Raw genomic sequence first — 8,360 nt, 5'->3', positions numbered from 1 at the left:
GAAAGAGACCTGGGGATACAGCTTTGTGATAGATATCTGGCCTAGCATATATAAGGCTTTTGGGGTTTGTCCCCAGAACGGCAGAAAGAAAAAAATAGAAGCTTACAAAATTCCTCCTGAGGACCAGCACGATGGCTCAGTGAATAAAGGTGCTTGCCACAAAGGCTGATGACCTGAGTTTGATCCTTGGGATCCACAGGGTGAGAGCAAAGAACCAACTCCAACAACTTGTCCTTTGACCTTCACACACACATTGAGTCACGCGTATGCATACACAGAAGATAAATAAACATGATAAAGAAAATTCCCAGATGCTTAACCAAAATGAAGTTCTTGGGAACCTATGATCTTACAATTTGTGTTAAAAAATTTAATAATAGGGGATAATAGTATATATGTGATGTAACAGAACAAGGGAAGACTATGGAAGATAAGGCTTAATTGGGATGGGGGCAGAAAAGTGACGAAAGGAGGTGTAGAAGGTAAGTTAACCAAAAACCGGCTATATCAGGAAGTGTCATGAAACCCCACTGTGGTGGCTTGAAAGAAAAAAGACCCCAAAGGGAGTGGCACTACTAGGTGATGTGACTTTGCTGGAGTGGGTATGGTCTTTTTGGAGGAAGTGTGTCACTGTGGAGTTAGGTTTTGAGGTTTTATATATGTTCAAACCATGTCCGATGTCTCAGTTCACTTCCTGTTGCCTTTGGATCAAGGTGTAAGGATGCTCAGCTCCAGCACCATGTCTGCCTGCATGCTGTCATGATTCCTGCCATGATGATAATGGACTAAACCTCTGACCTATAAGTGAGCCACCCCAATTACAAGTTTTCCTTTATAAGAGTTGCTATAGTCATGGTGTCTCTTTACAGAAATAGAAGCCCTAACTGAAGATATAAACATAACTATGTAGAAGGCAGTCTGACAGAAAGAACATTTACAAAATCATTATCAGTTGATCCTCCCCTTAGACCTACAACTTTTCTAGCCATAGATTTTGGACATGACTTTAGCATCAGGTATGGATTCCCTCCTGTGAGGCAGGCCTCAGTCTGCTCTCTTGACTAGATTTGTGCCATTCTTTGCTTTGGTCAGAGAAGTTTCCTATTGCAGTGGTAGTGGTTCAAAATTCTGAGGAAAAACAACAGTGAGTTCATAGCTATAAATGGTATGTTGCAACACACACACACACACACACACACACACACACACACACACACACACACACACACACCATGGGGAATGTGAAGGGCCAGAAATAATAGAAGAACAGAGGATGAGAGGAAGGTCAATGTCCTCTAGACATGACGTGGCTTTTGCACAACATGAACATACAACAGCTGTGGCCACTTGCACAAGATTAAGTTAGTTATAAAATGTGAGCACAAATGGGAGAGGAGCTTTGAGGACACAGGTCTAGGTGAGGAGCTATTGGCAGTTGGTGCCTTCTGGAGGTGGGTGACACTGCTTTCCTTAGGAGTATGGTCACTGGAAAGTTCCCCATGTCCCAGGGGACGACATTACTCCCATGAGCACATGAGCAGTATTAACTGGACTCCATGGGTTAAATAAAGCTAGATGGATGGATGGATAGATAGATAGATAGATAGATAGATAGATAGATAGATAGACAGATAGATAGATAGAGCGTGAGATTTGTGATGGGGGATTCTGGGTGGAAAAGTAGGGGGTGGAAATTACCTAGATACAGAGTACCCATATATGAAAATTTCAAGGAAAAACTTTGAAAAAAATTCTCTGAGTTTCTTAAAAGGAATAGACAATATTTCTCAATTAAAGAACTGTTTACTAAAAGTGCAAGGACACTTTAAGTATGTCTGTACTGCAGCAGCTATATCATCATTATTAAATAAGGTTGAAAATATATTCTTTGTGTCATCAGCTGTGTTGTCAGTTTGAGTTTTTCTTCAACCTCTAACTCATCAACTGCAGATGTTGTACCTTTTTCTCTCCACAGATGCGGAGGGCTGCCTCACAATCCACTTTCCACCGAACTTAGTGAATCCAATCTCCGCATTCATCTCTGCCATCTTAGCCACAGATGCTCATTTCTCCATGATGGAGCTTGGTTCTCTGCAGGAATTGAGCTCAACAGCCCGATCATCAAGACAAAATGAGACTTAGCTTGGTTCAGAAATTGAATTGTGTTCCCTGCCTAGTGAAAAGTCCCATTGTTGAGTTAAGAGAAATGAATTTTGCTTTTAAATGAATGAAAGAGAGCATTAAACTTCAGGCTGTGGTGGGGGCACAGTGTCACTGGGGCAAGAGAGAGACTTTAGCATCTTTCAGGTTGGCAGTGCTTCTCTTGCAATGACGGACTTGTCCTGCCTCTAACTAAACCCCAGAGGGTTCTCAGCTAAGTCTTTAATCTTGAAGGCAACTACAGCAAACCAATGTAGGATTATTCCAAATGTTAGGTTCACATGGGGATATTCAGAAATTAGCAGATATAAGAAGACATGAACCCAGCCTCTCCCTATGGAGTGGATTCATATATCTGTGCTACTGGTGCATCCCTACTTTGGTTTTGATTCCGGTTGAATCAACAGAAAAAATCACCATATAGTGTCGCAGACCTTCAGTATCAGAGTTTGGGAGATAGAGGCAGGAGGATCAGGAGTTGAAGGCCAACCTCAACTACATGTCAAGCTCAAGCTCAAGACCACCCTGAGCTACAGGGCACCCCTTGTCAAAGAACACAGTAACAAAATCATCACACAAAGCCATCTTAAAGGTTTCTTCAAGTTCCTTAGTTATTTTGAACATCAAGAATTTCCAGAGCATCAAGAAGGAGGCTGCAGAGAAGAAACAAGATCCCTGCACATGACTGTGTTATTTGCTCTTTGTTTTGTCCTAATACTAGGGCTCAATCTGTAGCCCAGCCTGACTGCAAACTCCCAGCAATCCTCCTACCTCATCCTTTTGAATAGTGGATTTACATGTGTGAGCCACTTCACTTGGCCTTACATCTCCACCAAAATGTCAGAGTCCAATTTGTTTCCAATGGGCAACAATCAAACAAAACCCCAATAAAATCAGCCCTTATTGTTCCTTGCTTCAGTATGATTCTAGCCGTCACTCCTGGAAGCATTCTGATGAATTAATTTTTCTGTTTTGTCCATAGAAATTTTGCAACCATTTCATTAGGTCCTGCCATGGAATTTTAATCAGTTTTCACACACTGAATGAAGTGGACCAAGACATCCTTCAGTGCTATCCAGCTTATGGCTCCCACTCTTTTCTCCAGTGTGAGCATCTTCTGTATGAACTGCATTGACCAATGAACAGACAAGAGACAAAGTGGGGAGACTGTGTTGTCAAAGTCTATGACTTTCTCCTGTGTGGTAGCCTCCTAACTTCTGTATCCAGCACACTCACCAAATGTAAACTGATGTCATACACCCATGAGCAAGTTCCAAGGACAGACTATTTGGGCCTCAACTGATTGCAAAACATAATCAGCCAGTTTTAGCAGCAAAAGAAGAAAGACAGTGGCGAGGCATTGCAAGCACATAGCATTTCTGTTTCAGAGAGTTGAAATATCACAAGAAGATCATGCATTAGGTATAAGCTAAACATTTAAACAATAAAGACTTCTGTTCCCATCATTTTTGCAAAATATTCACTTACATGGAAATATCCACTTGAGGATACAGATCTGTGTTATGAAGACTTCTGGACATAATAGTTATGGCTGATCAGAAAATGAAAGCTATGTTTAGATCATTTAAAAGAGAGTATTATGAAAACATCCTTTACATTTAGCAAGAAACAAACAACAGCAAAAGAATCAGAAAGTAGAAAGAGATCCTGACTTGAAATTGCTTTTGGATCTTTGGTATGTGGATTCTTGAGAAGGAAATCTTGGTGGGCATCAGTGAACACAAACCAGACATTTCAAGTTTCTGAATTCGATGCTCACACATAGACACAGAACCATGAATCCTGTCCCACAGAACCTTGATCTGAGTAACCAAAAGCTCAGACTCCCCAGGCACTTGAGTTTTATTTGTATTTTGTACATTGCAGGAGGCATGTCTGTGATGCCATTTAGCAGATGTAGTATGGTAACATTCAGATATATTTTCTTTTATATATATATTTTTATTTTTAAATTTAAATTAGAAACAAGATTGCTTCACATGTCAATTCCAGGTCCCTCTCCATTTCCCTCCCCTCCTCCTGTGCCCTCCCACCAACCCTCCCCAAAATCCCCTCATTTCCCCAGGGAGGGTGAGGCCCTCCATGGGGTGACCATAGTCTGTCATTTCATCCAGGGCAGGGCCTAGACCCTCCCCCAAGAGTTCAGGGTGAGAATGCATCTCTCATTGTTGGATAGGAGTCCAAAGTCCATTTGTATACCCGGGATAAATACTGATCTACTACTCAAGGCTCAATAGATTACCTAGGCCTCCTCACTTTTGGAAAAGGTGGTGATTTGGATGAGAAATATTCTGAACAGGCTCAGGGATTAATACTTGATACCCAGTAGGTGGCAATGTATGTGGATGTCATGGAATCTTTAAGAGATGAATTCGAGAGTCATAGCCACTCCATTTCTTGTTCACTGTCTTCTCTGTGCTTGCATTTGAAGATGTGCATTCTCAGCTTCCTCTTCCAGACATCATGCCTTACCACTGTGAAGGGCTTATTACCCTCTGGAGTCACCTAAACCCAAATAAACCATTTTTTGTATAAGTTACCCAGACATTATTTTTGATCAAGAAAACCCAATTCAAAAGGCAGTGTCCACCTCTTATGGACTTCACTACAAAACATGCCAAATTCATTATGATGATTTTTCATATTAAATATTGGCCGGCAAGCATCCATAACTTGACTAAAGCAGAGAGTTTTCAAAAGAGTCTTCCAGGAACAAAATAGAAAACTATTGTCACTTCAGGAGAAACAGGACTTTAACAAGGACAGCTCAGAGGGTTAAACTACTCACTGAGCAGATGTGAATAATGAAGATGAACCTTCACTCAGCTCTATTTCATTTGAAGACTATTCTATGTTCCTTCATTCCTTAACCTGACAAAATGAAGGTAGTTTAAAGCCAGGTAAGCAAGGCCATTTCAAATCAAATTGAGAATCGCTCTTACTTACAAGGCCCTTCCACCCTTTGTGATAGAATTTGTAAAATATGTTAGGAAATGCAGTACAATTTCAGCTGCTCTTTCTTTGTCTTCTCTTGAGATCACTTGGGGATTTTTCCCCATTCATCAAGCAGAAAATGAACCAAATCCACTGACCAAGAAGTCTTCAGTGGATTAAAAATTATTCAGAGCCGGTGAGATTGCTTAGCTTAAAAGGACATCTGCCCCCAAGCCTGATGATTTGAGCTCAAAACCCACGGTTAACATGGGGGAAGGAGAGAAGAAACTGCTATAGGTTGTCCTCTGATCTCTACAAGTGTTCAGTGGCGCAACACACACAGACACAATGTAAGCTTTAAAATTATTCAAAGAGGAAAAATTTAAAAATTGGAAGATAATTCTGTCTCATTTCTTTCTCTCTGTGTCACTTTATGCTTCATCTAATCAATAACTGTCTACTAATATAGGCATATCTAATATTTGTTTCTAATCTGTAGTCAGATATAAATATAGACTATGAATTAATAGGTGTGATATATCCATCCACGTCTGACTTATAATAGCAATTTCTAATCTATTTTCCTAGCTAGTCTGTAAAGGCACTCAATTAGATTAGATATCTGATATATGAGATAGATAGTACAGTAAATATTTGATATACATTAAGATGCAATTTGTACAAATACATATAAACTAGAAAATCATCTCAACAGATTGTTTATTTGAAAACACCATTTTGTACACTGCTTACTTTATGTGTTATTGCACATACCTAAAAATATCAAGGTCACTTTTTGATTTTGATTCTTTTTCTGTCTTAAGTTTGAGGAGCAGACTCTGTTGTCACACTTAATTGAAGCAGGATATTTCTATTAAAATTACTATTTGGCAAAAAAAGTAAATTCAGTGGGTTAAAAGAATGGTATTCATTTTTATTATGTGAGCATTCTGTCTGAGTTTGAATAGGGATTGGGCCAGCCCTGCTGTACCCATTAAATGACAGATAAATTGTTGATTATTGCCTGCTGACTGGTGCCATACAAGGGTCCTAAGCAGACACACAGAGGGTGATGCTGGCAATAGGGCATCTTTCTATGTAGCCACTTGACTCCCTCTGATCACAACAGCTGCATCCAAAGTGTATGAGTTCCCAGGTCATCATGCAGATAGTGTATCAACTCTTTTGTGTTACAACTAATGGTTCTACAGCCCAATGTCTAGCACACCCTACTGACTAAGACAGCTGCAGAAGAGCACTCAGTTCCAAAGGTGAAGGAGAAAAAATCCAAGCAAAAAAATTTTACACTTTTTAGAAAAAAATACAACCACGTAATCCTCCATCCAAATTACAGCCATCATTTTCACTTCTACACAAATCACAGGTGCTTGCTGTCTGACCTGAATTATGCTATCTGTCTTCCCTGATGGTCATTGATGGTGGATGCAATTGTCATCCCCATTTTACAGATGAAGAAAGTGAAGCTTTGGAGACTAGTTGCAGGTGAGGCATACTGTATGTGGATGATAGAAAGTAAAGCTAACAGTGACAGCTAACAGTGACACTAGACACAGAACATAAGGGGTGACTTCATTCAGGTCAAACTGGAGAGAAAGGGCTGGCTTCTACTTTTCCCCTTTTTTGGTTGTTTGAGAATTGCACACCTGCATATGATATGTTCCAATCCAACCATTCCTCATTCTCTCCCTTCTAGCTCCTCCCATAGCTCCCATCACTTCCCCCTCCCAACTTCGTGTGTTATTTTGTTTTAATGCAATGAGTCCACCTGGTGCTGCCTGTATGAGCATGGATGTAGGGCCATCTACTGGAGCTTGGATAGCCTCTCAGGGACTGCATCCATGAAAGAAACTGACTGTCCTTTACCCAGAAGCCATCAATTGCTAGTAGCTCCTCAGGTAGGCATGGGACTTTGTGCCCACTTCTCATCTCCATTCTGGGATTTTGTAAGGTTTGAGTTTGCAAAGGTCTTATGCATGCTGTCACAACTACTGTGAGTTCATATGTGAAGCTGCCCTGCTGTATCCAGAAGATAATGTTTCTTTGTAGCTACTCATCTCCTCTGGCTCTTACATTCTTTCCAAAACCCTCTTTTGTTGCAACCAGTTTTAAGATTTGTTGCTACACTATTCAAGGAAAGGACATTGAATCTGCAGGCTGGAGCTGCCTGAGAGCTCATGCCCTCATTTCCCACTGGACTTTTGTCCTGACTCAAGCAATAAACCCGGGACTGAGAAAAGCAACACATTCGTTGACTCTGTGATCACAGAGTCCTCCCCTTCCAGGTACCGAATAGGCTGGTTTTTCAGGTGCAAAAGTTCAGTTGTCTGTAATGAGGGAACGCTCTTCTATTCCACACACCTTTGTGCCCGGAATCCCAAGGGTTTGGAGATTGTAAGATCAGTTTGCACAGTGCTTTGGGACAGGAGAGGACAATTGTTTCCAACTCTCAGGTCGCCTGAGGAAGAACGACCTTTGTATTAATCAGGAATGGCTTAAATTTCTGTTTGTTAAGCATTGACTTTTGGGACCTTGCTGCTCAGAAATGGACAGCTCTCCCAGGGAAGTCAATTGCTAGAAACATCAAAGTAATATACATCTTCTGTAGATAGACTTTACCACATCTCCACCACCTCCTCCATGAAGGGGCTCTCACATTGGGTCCACTTTGTCTCTGTCCTTGTCACCCTATGGTCAGTTGTCAGAAAACTGAAAACAACCCCAACACCTAAAAGGCCACTGTTTAACTAGCTCATAGTAACCCTGTAAATGCTATCACAGATGTAACCAATGCCCCAAACTACTTGCACACCTCTCCTAGAGCTGACTTTGATGGACACAGGCACTTCCTCCAGGGACTCTGTGTGCTGTTGTCCCTTTTGACAACTGAGTCACAAACTCAGTTTAGTGGTAACTGGACTTCTCATCTCACTATGCATGAATAAAACTATATATGCTGAAGCTGGGAAGATGGTTACAGTTTAATCTCCAGTATCCTATGTGAAAATAAAGTTAGGTAATCCCTTGTAATCCAGGGTTGGGGAGGATGGAGTAAGAGATTCTCTGGGGCACACCAGATGGCTTATCCCAAACAGGTGAGATTGTGAACACTGAGAGATCCTGTCTCAGGAAACAAATTCTCCAGTGCTTGAGGTTGTCCTTCACATGGTCCCATGTGTACATGCATGCAAGCACATGTTCCCATGCAGGTATACGTGCACACATGT

This window comes from Mesocricetus auratus, unplaced genomic scaffold, assembly GCF_017639785.1.
Source record: "Mesocricetus auratus isolate SY011 unplaced genomic scaffold, BCM_Maur_2.0 Super-Scaffold_100025, whole genome shotgun sequence".
NCBI lineage: Eukaryota > Metazoa > Chordata > Mammalia > Rodentia > Cricetidae > Mesocricetus > Mesocricetus auratus.
Note: the sequence above shows the minus strand (reverse complement) of the source record.